Source organism: Sabethes cyaneus, chromosome 3, assembly GCF_943734655.1.
Source record: "Sabethes cyaneus chromosome 3, idSabCyanKW18_F2, whole genome shotgun sequence".
In the NCBI taxonomy this organism is placed as follows: domain Eukaryota; kingdom Metazoa; phylum Arthropoda; class Insecta; order Diptera; family Culicidae; genus Sabethes; species Sabethes cyaneus.
The window spans coordinates 201769400-201781513 of record NC_071355.1 but is presented as its reverse complement, the minus strand read 5'-3'; positions in this window follow the sequence as shown (position 1 = coordinate 201781513).

Below are 12114 nucleotides of genomic sequence, written 5' to 3'. Positions count from 1 at the left end.
ATTCCAGAAATCATTGACGCGTGTTTGAACATTAAAGAAAGCATTCAATTCTGCTGAATAACTTTGCACACGCTTTTTTATTTCTTTCAAATGTTATTCAAAGTTATTTAGCTTGTTAAATTACAAACTTTCTCTGAATATTGCATATCGTTGGGATGCATATGGTTGATCACGACTAAAATATATTTAAGTCGTGATAGATGATAACTAATAAAGCGTTAGTAAACAGTTGAATTACTTACTTTAGCGGCTTGTCGTCCTAAGACAAAGCCTGTGAACAAAGTTTCGCCAGTTAACTCGGTTGTGGGCTACCGCTCTTCAATTTCTCGGACACCGAGTACTCTCAGCCAGATTTCGCTCCACCTGGTCTAACTTTGCTCGCTACGCTCCTGGTCGTCTTGTTCCTACCGGAGGTAGGAGGTTGCAAGGTAGTTGTCTGGCATTCTTGCAACATGCCCTGCCCATTGTATCCGTCCAGCTTAAGCCACCTTTTGGGTACTGGGTTCGCCACAGAGCTGTACGAGTTCATCGTTTATCTTCCGCCTCCATACTCCGTTCTCCTGTACGCCCCCGAAAATCGTTCTAAGCACTCGTCTTTCGAAAACTCCGTACACTCTTAGGCCCCGTACAGAGTAAACGCAACAGCAACGCGACACGACTTCGCTCACATTCGTTTAAATACGCAGCCCTGCTTCCGGCGAAAAACGAATGTGAGCGAAGTCGCGTTTACTTTGGCGGTACCCTTAGGTCCTCCTCGAGCGTTGTCGATGTTTCATACCCGTAAAACAGACAACCGGTCTAATAAGCGTCTTGTACAGGGTGAACTTTGTACGGGAGCTTAGTCTACTCGACCGCAATTGCTTATGAAACCCATAGTAAGCGCGACTTCCGCTGATAATACGCCTCCGAATCTGACGGCTGGTGTAATTGTCCGCCGTTACCAGTGGGTCAAGGCAGATAAATTCATCAACTACATCAAACTCATCGCCGTCGATCATTATACTACTGCCCAAGCGGCGTTGGTCAGCCTCGGTTCCACAGACGTATTTACCTTTAACCCAATCTTTTCCACTTCGCGCTTAAGTCTAGTGTACTGTTCAGCCGGCGCCACAGATGTGCTGCCAATAATATCCATGTCATCGGCAAAGTAGACAAATTGACTAGATTTTTGGCAGATCATGCGTGTTGATATCCGCTCGGTTCATAGCACCTTGTAGCGCTATGTTGAGACCATCAGCTTGACGAAGCCCCCTGTGTGATTTGAATTAACTTAACAATCCATCCGAACACAGCACTGTGTACCATCCATTATAGATTGAATCAGTTTGATGAGCTTCCTGGGGAAGCTGTTCTCGTCCATGATTTTTCATGGCTCTTTCCGGTCGATGGTATCATGTGCGGCTTTGAAGTCAACGATCAAATGGTGCGGGGGAACTCTGTATTCACTGCCCTTTTGGAGAATCTGCCGCAGTGGAAATATTTGGACCTTCGACGAAGCCGGCTTGATAAGTTTTCAAATCAAATCTGTTCGCAATTGGTGATAGTTGGCGGCAAATGATTTGGGACATGAGGACGGAGATCGCTCGATAGATCTCACAGTCCAACTTGTCGCCCTTTTTAATAGATCGGGCAGATAATCCAATCTTGCCGGCAGCTGTTCCGTATCCCAATTTCTAACAATTATCCGGTGCATACAAACGGCTACCTTTTCTAATCCCATTTTAATAGGCTCCGCTCCGATTCCATCTTTTCCAGTTGATTTATTGTTCCTTAGCTGCATGGTGGTATGCGTGTACTTTTTAAGTTTAGGAAATCCCGTTACCCGCATATGTGTTCCAAGACTGACTTTCAATTTTAATTGCACCGATTAAGTCATACTAGAAAGCAAATACTTTGCACAGAACTGGCAAGCCCAATTATGGGCAACACGAGATGAATAAAAAACAATTGTAATAATTTCAATCGTCTTTTTCTCGACATAGTTATGGGACTGGCATGCGGATAGCAGCAGTAAAACTCTCATAAAACGAATATTATTCAATTAATAGTGTTTCATTATGTCAGAAATCATCGTGAATACTGCTCATAAAGATGTGCCTATTAGTAGCATGAGCTAGATGTTAACAAAAGCTTTTGTAAAAAAAATCCAATTAGCATTTTCTCCCGTACATTTTGATGACTTCGTTAGAGACATCAAATAAGTACTAATTATACTGATCCCGCATGTAACAAAAATGACAATTCACCTTTTTAAGACCAACAGTTTGATTATGTATTTTCAATTTAAACGTGATGAATGATATACAACGTGTACCCTGTCTAGTTTCGTACAACTGGAAATTGACACATAGCGGGTGTTCCGAATCCCTTCCACCAGTTGACAAATTTCTAATAATCATGATTCAAGTTCCAAGATGGAAATTTTCATTTAAAACTATAATTAAGCATTAAAATTATTGTTCTCAATTTCAATGTTATATAACATTTCTTCAACACCGTGACAGTCAGGCTTCTATTAATATCTACTACTGGAATCGTAATTTGGCACGCTAGACACGATCGTAAGCCTTCGGCAGATAAACAATAGAACCAGAACAGAGTAGTTCACTGTCCAGTAATTTTGAATAAAGCTACTCGCACTGAGTCACGTCGGTCATCTATCAGATAGCCATTGTTCATTCAGTTATGCTTTAATGAATGGCGATGCAAAATAGTGGTACATATTGCTTGCTTGGTATTGTTGTTTATTTTCTATAACTAGACATTGAAACATGAATAATATGATACTGAAAATAATTTTCTTGATCTCTTTTCTTATTCTAGCTGTTTTAATTTCCTAATTTAAAATTTAAATTAGTTATTGCATAGGACGTGATTCAGTGTCATATACCTTAACGAAATGTATGTTATTTTAAAATGGGGTCGGTAATTCGTGCCGCAGTCGCACTTACTGCTCTACTGTGCGTACTCTATTGTCGTTGGTGTATATGCAAAAGGGCATTTAAATGCATGCACGGTAATGGTTTTCGGTCAGCCTCCGGCTTCAGCTGGCATGGCATGACATAAGCTACCTACGTTCGTATTTTACAGCACCGGTGCGGTGTGCAAAGTTACGGACATCGTTATTACCTGTAGCAGCCGATTTGTTTTGCTGTTTTGCATCCCATGAGCGACGGTTGTGCGCGCCGAGCTGCGCCGCGCCAGTCGGTGTGATGTCGATGATGATAATGATTGAACATGACGCTCGTAGTGTTGGAAAATTTACTATGCAGCAATGCTTTCTGATTCGCATATCTGCTGAAATTTAAGTTCAACGCCATACAGATGCACTTTGTCACTTTTTATACCTTGCTTGGCCAAAGACATAAAGGCATCGCAAATGGGCAGTGACCCACTTGTTACTTGTTCAAACCAGCAGATATTTTAACACTATCCCAAGACTTTATGGCTTTAGCTCAGTCATGAAACAGACACAATTGTTTTCATTGGGAATCAGATAATTTAAGGTACTGGTAAACCTTATTTCACGGACAGAGCCATAAAAAAGGTTTGAATGGATAGCCATTATTTTTATTTTGACGGATTTCGCGTCAACTCATCTTCCGTCTATGAAAGTTTCTGTGTACAAAGTTCATGTAAATAAGCAACGTTGCATACTTAGTTTTTTTTTTCAAAATTGGTCCAGATTAACTTTTGGGAAGGACTGATTATTTTTAATAAAAATTTAATTCGAAAATTATAGGACCTACAAAAAATGATCTATGAGTGAAAAATATCCTGAAATTTCATAAAAAATACTGAAAAAATAAAACTTAATTTCTATAATAAAAAAAAAGCATTTTAAAAACTAAAAATCGATTTGCCATAATAGGTCGTCTTAGAAATTGAGGAAATTTTTTTGAAGATAGACAATCATGGGTCCTATAACTCTTCCATACATTACAAAATGTATAATCTATAAATGTTTTCATCTATAAATCATACATGCAAGCACCCACAACACATTGGCAAGTGAATTGAATTAAGTTTTATTAATTTCTTCTTTCCCAATAACGGACCTAGACAGTCTCCAAACGGGTTTACACGGTTGCTTTCGACCACAACAGACACATTTACAAATCTGCCATGCGAAAGCCATCACACGGTCAACGTGCAGACAAGAACAAAATAACGCTGTGCCAGTTATGCAAGAATCAAGGCGTAGCAAAAATAAACGAGGAACTTTTTCAATCTAATATTGGCCCACTTTTGGTCTGCCGCGGTAGGTCTATGAAAGGTACCATTTCCACCGTGCAGCACAGCAGCACTTCGTTCCTTTTCGCCTGTTGTCTCTGACGGTGAATGGCAGTTCGACGATGAGATGAAAATGTTTACTGAACATTGGCATATGCAAACCGATGCCTTGCGAGAAGTCAGCTTCAATGATTTCTACCCAGGTGAGTCCAACCTCAACTTTAGCGTAAAGCAATTGCAATTTTTTTCCTCTAAGTGTTTTGATCATATTGAACTCTTAACCAGTTTAACAAAACATTCATAGAACTAAGCAAACAATGAGCAAAACTACTAAAACCATCTATTTTTATTGGACTGGAGTAGCCTAAGGCGCAAGCTGCAGAATAGGATTGAACGTCACCCTCACAGCGCGGATCTCTCGCATACACCTCATGCTAAACAGGTTTCTTGGTCACCACAAGAACCAGTCCTCAATCGGTTAGTGGTTACTTTGGTCGAGCGTTTTCCAATTGCTTGCCGTTTGCTGCTGCCTTTCTTGTGCCTTGTGTTCACAACAAGCAGCTTGCAGCTCAGAGCTCTTGACTCTCCCTTCGATATGTGTATGGTGGTTGTTTGTGTTGATTCAGGTGCCTTGAGAGGGAGAGAGAGCGCGATTCGATTTTGACAGAGCTGTTTTCAGGGAGAAAGGGCACGTGCACATCTATATTGCTAAGACTGGAAACATTAGCCTGCGAAATGGTCGATCTAAATGGTGCCCGAACTGTGAGAGATAATAAACATGAAAGGTTTTGAGAGTTGAATGTTACTTACCAAAATTTGCGAAAAATTCTTTATGTTATTCTTTATTCTAATTTTACTCTTACCATTGAAAAAGATAAATTGAAGATAAAAATTGGATTCCATATGAACTGAAATGAAGATATAATGCAGGACGATTTTGTATGTAGGGTAGATGATCCATTAGTTGCGCCACTAAGCACAATCTAACTTCATTTTGCTTGTTTATTGAGGTACTAGCTGACCCGACAAACTTCGTATTGCCACAAATTAACCTGTGTTGTACATAAATCATGAATCTCGGATGATCTTTGTCACTATCTCGAGTTTTGCAAGCCCCCCAGTGGGCGGCGCTTCCGACGGCGGGTCACCGGCAACACTCGCGACCGGCTCGTCCTGAATGATCTAGTGTTACTATAGATAGTTTTTGTGGTCTTGTTATTGATTAATGTTTTATGGAAGAGTCTCGAATTTCTCGAGTTGGATTAGTTTTTGAGTTTCGCAAAAATTTCTGTTTTATTTGTATTAGAGTCCATATCCCCCTGCCACAGGGGTGAGAGGTCTCTAACTATCATAAAATAAATTCAAGACTCAAAAATCTCCTACATGCTAAATTTGGTTCCATTTGCTTGATTAGTACTCAAATTATAAGGAAATTTGTATTTCATTTGTATGGGAGCCCACCCTCTTAAAAGGGAAAGGGGTCGTAATACACCACAGAAAAAAAAGGGGAGAGGAGTTACAATTCCCCTTATAAAGAGGGAGGGGTCTCAATTTACCATAGAATAAATTCTTGTCACCGAAAACACCCATATGCCAAATTTGGTTCTATTTGCTTGATTAGTTCTCGAGTTATGAGGAAATTTGTATTTCATTTGTATAGGAGCCCCCCCTCCTAAAGTGGGGAGAGGTTCTTATTAATCATAGAAAAAATTCTTGCCTCCAAAAACACCTACATGCCAAATTTGGTTCCATTTGCTGGATTAGCTCTCGAGTTATAAGGAAATTTGTATTTCGTTTGTATAGGAGCCCCCCCCCCCCACTTAAAGTGGGGAGGGGTCCCAATTCATCATAGAAAAAAAACTTGTCTCCAAAAACACACACATGCCAAATTTGGTTCCATTTGCTTGATTAGTTCTCGAGTTATGAGGAAATTTGTATGGAAACCCCCCCTCTTAAAGGGGAGAGGAGTTATAATTCCCCTTATAAAGAGGGGAGGGGTCTCAAATTACCCTAGAATAAATTCTTGTCACCGAAAACACCCACATGCCAAATTTGGTTCTATTTGCTTGATTAGTTCTCGAGTTATGCAGAAATTTGTGTTTCATTTGTATGGGAGCCCCCCCTCTTAGTGGGGGGAGGGGTCTCTAACCATCACTAAAACCTTTCCTGGCCCCAAAAACCTCTACATGCAAATTTTCACTCCGATTGGTTCAGTAGTTTTTGATTCTATAAGGAACACAGGACAGACAGACAGACAGACAGACAGACAGACGGACAGAAATCCTTCTTTATAGGTATAGATATACAGTGGACCCCCGTTCGTTTGAACGATTCCTCATGCAAACTAACGGGGTTACTTTTTAATTTGAACAACTGGTAACCCGAAATATGCTGAAACCTGTGTGAACTGGCCGCCCTGCTCTTTGTTATTGTTTTGGTGGTTTGTTTTAGTTGGCAGTTGCAAGTGCGAATATTGCATTTTCCGATCGGATTTCTCTCTTAATCGTTAGGAAAACGAAATGTGAAACCGATTAAACACGCTAGGTCAGTACAAACGAATCGGACAAATGATGTCATGTTGAGTATGACATTTGAACCATTTTTAATTTGCACGTCGTGCAAACCAACGGGGTTCAAATTAAAAAGTGTTCAGATTAAAAATGGTCAAACGAACGGGGGTCCACGGTACTTCAATTAATGCTTGTGGGATATAAATTTATCAAATACAAGGTATTTGTCACAAGGCAAGACAATTGCTTTCGTTGTACGAGAAGCTTTATAAAGAAAAAATGAATTTTCCGATTCAATTATATTGTACCAACAGTTGCGCTAATGTTTTCTTAATTAAGTTTGATGTTCCTTTAATTGTGTTATTCCATATACATTGCTAGGTTGCTAAGTGAAAAAACATCGTAGCAAAACTATAGATGAGCGCCTATAGTTGTGCGCTCCAACTGCCCGGTAGATTTTGGAAAATTGGCATTTTAGCAAATAATGCTTTAATTTTAAATAGTGTAGTCTAACTACCAATAATTCTAAAAACCTGTTTTATATAATGAATGTAATTGTTTTATCTAAAATGCTACGGTGACGAAAATATGCATTAATAATGAATAGTAGCGCAACTATTGGTACTACCACAACTACTGGATCAACTACCCTATAAGATACACTTCGAATGATGCCTGTTTTTGCATCAAATTCTTACTAGCAAGCAAATCCATTATGACAGAGACAAGCTCAAATCATTACAGTGGCTGTACCTACCAACAGCTAATAATTGATCCATTTGAGACGGACATGAACAAAGAAGGGTATTATATTCCATCATGACAATGCCCGTTCACACATTGCTTGTGCCGTCGTCGGGCAAAAATTATGTTTGCTCCCAAACACCGCGCTAGAACTGATGCCAAAATATTATAAACAAACATGTTGTTCACGTAACTTGGTGGCCAAAAGTACCTTAAACTTTATGATTTCTGTGTAACTTCTTCCAATAATATCAAAATCGAGCCAGCAACCATGAAAGAGCATTTCATTTTTGAGCAACGCGGAAGATAACTTTTAATGAAACTCACAATATAGAATAGCTGCTTCATTTATTTTACGGCACCCGCCATATTTAGCACACTTGGCGCTATTCGATTACCATTTATTTCATTCGAAGCAAAATATCCGCATTAGCATGCTTATCACTTTTGAGTAAGGTAGCAAAAAACGGGTTAATTTGCTCTCAATGGAGAATTTGCTGCTAGCGGAGGATAATATTTGAACTAACATATTTGTTCAATAACGAATTGAAACAAAACTTTATTCCCAACTTGAGAATCCCAAGCAAAAAGTTGACAGTTATGCAGCTATTATTATTAAGTCAAGGCTGAAGAATTATATTATAGGATATACGTAAGCATTTAAAAAACTTTTAATCAGTTGGTTCTGAAGAACTGTTCCGAAAATTTTAAATACATTTTATGTCGTAAATTAATGACCACACTGGATATTATTTTATTCTATTACGTTAATCAAAGCCAAGCACTTTGGTTTGAAGAAACGGCGGAGAAGACATTCTAGGATGGTTATTTCTGCTTCCGATAAGTCTACAAGCCTATTCTCTGCATGACACGCATAACGTTACTCGTTGCAGTATTCAGCCTTTTCATTTCGACAAATCTGTAAAAAAGTACTGTTTCTCATACTGTTAATCACTAACTTACATACTTAATCGACCAGATATCGCAAGACAAGACCTGCATAATGTAATTGTTCTATCTAATGCTGTCCATAGTCGCTAATTTCATGCTCCACTTGATCTAAAGTCTGCCTGAAAGTAAATCTGGACGCTACTCGTGCGTCACCGGCATGCCTTTTGTGGTAGGAACTGGAACTATGTGACATATAGTAACTTTGTTTGTGAAGAACAACTGGTGCAAGTTTCGTCAATATATTCCCCTACTCGAACAATGTAAAACAATTTAGCACAAAATTCGGTAAAATTCAGTCTATATCCAAGTTAGATTGTTTCACTAGCCCAGTAAGTGTCCTGCACTCTAACAGCCGGCCGTGAAGTCTGGATAAAGAAGGAACAATTCTTAGAAAGACGGTTCAGCCCAAGGTTTTACTGCTTTTTGAAACAAATGAGTCCAAAATGCTAAAATGCCAACATCATCTTTATCATCTTCATTATCATCTTCTTCTTCTTCTTCTTAGTGATCAACGTCTTATGACAAGGTCTGCGTAGCATATTTCCTCCATATAATTCTGTCGATGGCCCTTCTTCGTCTTGTTCCAACTGGATTCGATGGGAAAACCATTTTTGCAGGATAGTTGTCCGGCATTCTAGCAACAAGTCCTACCCAATGCATCTGTCCAGCTTTAACCACTTTCTGAATACAGTGAAACCCCGTTCGTTTGAACGATTCCTCATGCAAACTAACGGGGTTAGTTTTTAATTTGAACAATTGGTAACCCTAAATATGCCGGAACTTGTGTAAACTGGTAGCCCTGTTCTTTGTTATTGTTTTGGTGGTTTGATTCAGTTGGCAGTTGCAAGCAGCTAATATTCATTCTCCGACCGGATTTCTACCATAATCGTTGGAAAAACGCATTGTGAAACAGATTAAACACGCTAAATCAGCACAAACAAATCGTGTTTATGCGCATTGTCTGCATAAGCAAATGATGTCATATTGAGTATGACGTTTGAACCATTTTTAATTTGCACGTCGTGCAAACCAACGGGGTTCAAATTAAAAAGTGTTCAGATTAAAAACGGTCAAACGAACGGGGGTCCACGGTACTGGGTTTGCTGTAGAAACGCGCGAGGTTGTGGTTCATTCTTCGTCTTCATACACCATTCTTTTGTAATCCGCCAACGATGGTTCTTAGCACTCGGCGTTCGAAAACTCCGAGTGCTCGTAGGTCCTCTTCTAGCAATGTCCACGTTTCATGCCCGTTGAGGACAACCGGTCTAATTAGAGTTTTGTACAATGTGCACTTTGTACGGGGGCTCAAATTGTTCGACCGCAAGTGTTTGTGGAGTTCGTAGTAAGCTCGACTTCCGCTAATAATAAACCTTTTAATCCCACGGCTGGTATTGTTGGCCTCTGTTGCTAGTAAGCCAAGGTATACGAACTCGTCGACTGCCTCAAACTCATCGCCGTTGAACACCACGGTACTGCCAAACGGGCCTGTCGCGCTCGGTCCCGCTCGCATGCATATGCTTCGTTTTTGACATTTATTTTCAACGCAATCTTCTATATTCTGGTGAACTGAACTTCCACTGCCTCAAATGGTCTGCCGACAGCATCTGCGTCATAAGCAAAGCAGATAAATTGACTGGATTTATTGAAAATCGTCCCCCGCATTTCAATCGCCGCCCTACAGCCACAATGTTGAATAGCAGGCATGAAAGACCATCTTCTTGTCGAAATTCCGTGCGAGATTCGAATGGGCCCGAAAGATCGGGCACTCCTCCGGTAGTCAACCTGTAACCCAAATCTTGACAATCAATTGATACAATTTGGCCAACTTGTCCGGGCACATTTTAATAAGTTCAGCTCCAACGCCATCCTTTCCCGCTGCTTTGTTGTTCTTCAGCCGCTAGATGGCTTCTTTAACTTCGCTTATTGATGAGAGTGGCTCATTCCCGTTGCTTGCTGCACCAATTGGGTCCATTCCTCCACTATCATGGTCTTCCGCCTGCACGCCATTCAGGTGTTCATCGTAGCGCTGCTTCCATCTTTCGATCGCCGCTCGGTCGTCAGCCAAACTACCTCCATCTTTATCTCTGCACATTTCGGCCCGCGGCACAAAACTTTTGCGAGATTCTCTGGGTCTCTGTTAAAACTTCCGTGTGTCATGAAAGCGGTACAACGGCTCGAGTTCTTCGCACTCCTTCTTCTCCTGATGGCGCTTCTTTTCTTCTCCTAGAAGAGTCGGGTTTACTGTCCCCGCTTCTATTTGTATCGCTCCACATTCTGACGGATGGCTATACGCAGCATTCGTACCCGCGCTTCATTCGTCTTATCCAATACCTGCTAACACTCCTCGTCAAAGCATTCGTTACGTCGATTCGGTACCACACGGATATTTGGACGCCCCTCGTGCGTAACCGGCACGCCCTTTATGGTGGGAACTGTAACGTCAAAGGGTTACACATTGGTTACATGTTTATGATGAAACACTTGTGCCAGTTTCGTCAATAAATTCTACCACGTTGCGAAGCAGTACAGAATGGAACTCGAACGACATAAAAGAGTTATAATAAGGAGAACCTAGGTGTGAAAAGGCGGCAAAGAACTTTCAAGAAACATGGACCTAGTGGCCGAGAGCTTAAGTCCAATCTGAGAATGATAAAGAATTGCTGATCTTACAGTGCCAGTAAACATATGAATCGGCACTAGAAGCAAAATTTGGTAGCCAAGAAGCATGCTAGGCGTTTGTACGAGCAAGTTTTGGCGAAATTTAACGGATGTATTTTGATGGACGACGAAACCTACGTTAAAATGGTTTTAAGTAATTTCTTTAAAAATTTTACATAAGTTCGTCTTTGCTTATAAATTCGCAGAGAATCTTGCAAGAGATATATCCCAATAAACATTTTTGTTGAATAGTAGCTTATTCAACTCCTATTCGGCTAATAACAGTGGAATAATCGCATGATAAGCTATTGTACAACAAAATGGTTTGTTGGGAATTGGGATAGGTGTGGAAAGAAGACTGAGCCTTTCAGCACTTTCTTAACAATGACATTAAGTGTGTATATAAAAGAATGTTTGACGAAACGAATTTTGCCCTTGATTTGTAAGCATAAAGATTACGTTACATTCTGGTCTGATTTAGCTAACTGTCACTACTCTAAAATGGTATGCAGCTAAAAATGTCGATTTTGTTCCAAAAGAGATGTACCTAGATGAAGGATGGTCAATAAAGGACCATAAATTTCCCCTGCGATCCTCTAGAAAGGTAATGAACACAGAGCTCCCACGCACCATCTGTTTATAGACGACAAAGCTGCATATGATACTATCGACCGCAAAAAGCTATTTAAAATCAAGGCCGAGAGTGGCTTTCCCGGGATTCATTCAATTCAAGGCAATCGCTTACCTTATTTTTGAGCAATATCAAAGACGGTTAAATTTAGAAAAAATTCCAATCTGATCCAAACTGATATAACTTTCTCTAGAATCAACTAAAGAATGACTTAGCTTTAAACGTACAAATTACAACCATTTTTCGTTACACTTTGTTCTAAAGTGGACAATAATATAACCATCAAAGATCTCTTTTTCATATCATATTTTAAGGATGAAAATAATACAATTTTAAATAGCAAAAAGTAGACTCATAATAAAAGCCCAAAGTTTTCTTCCATGCCAT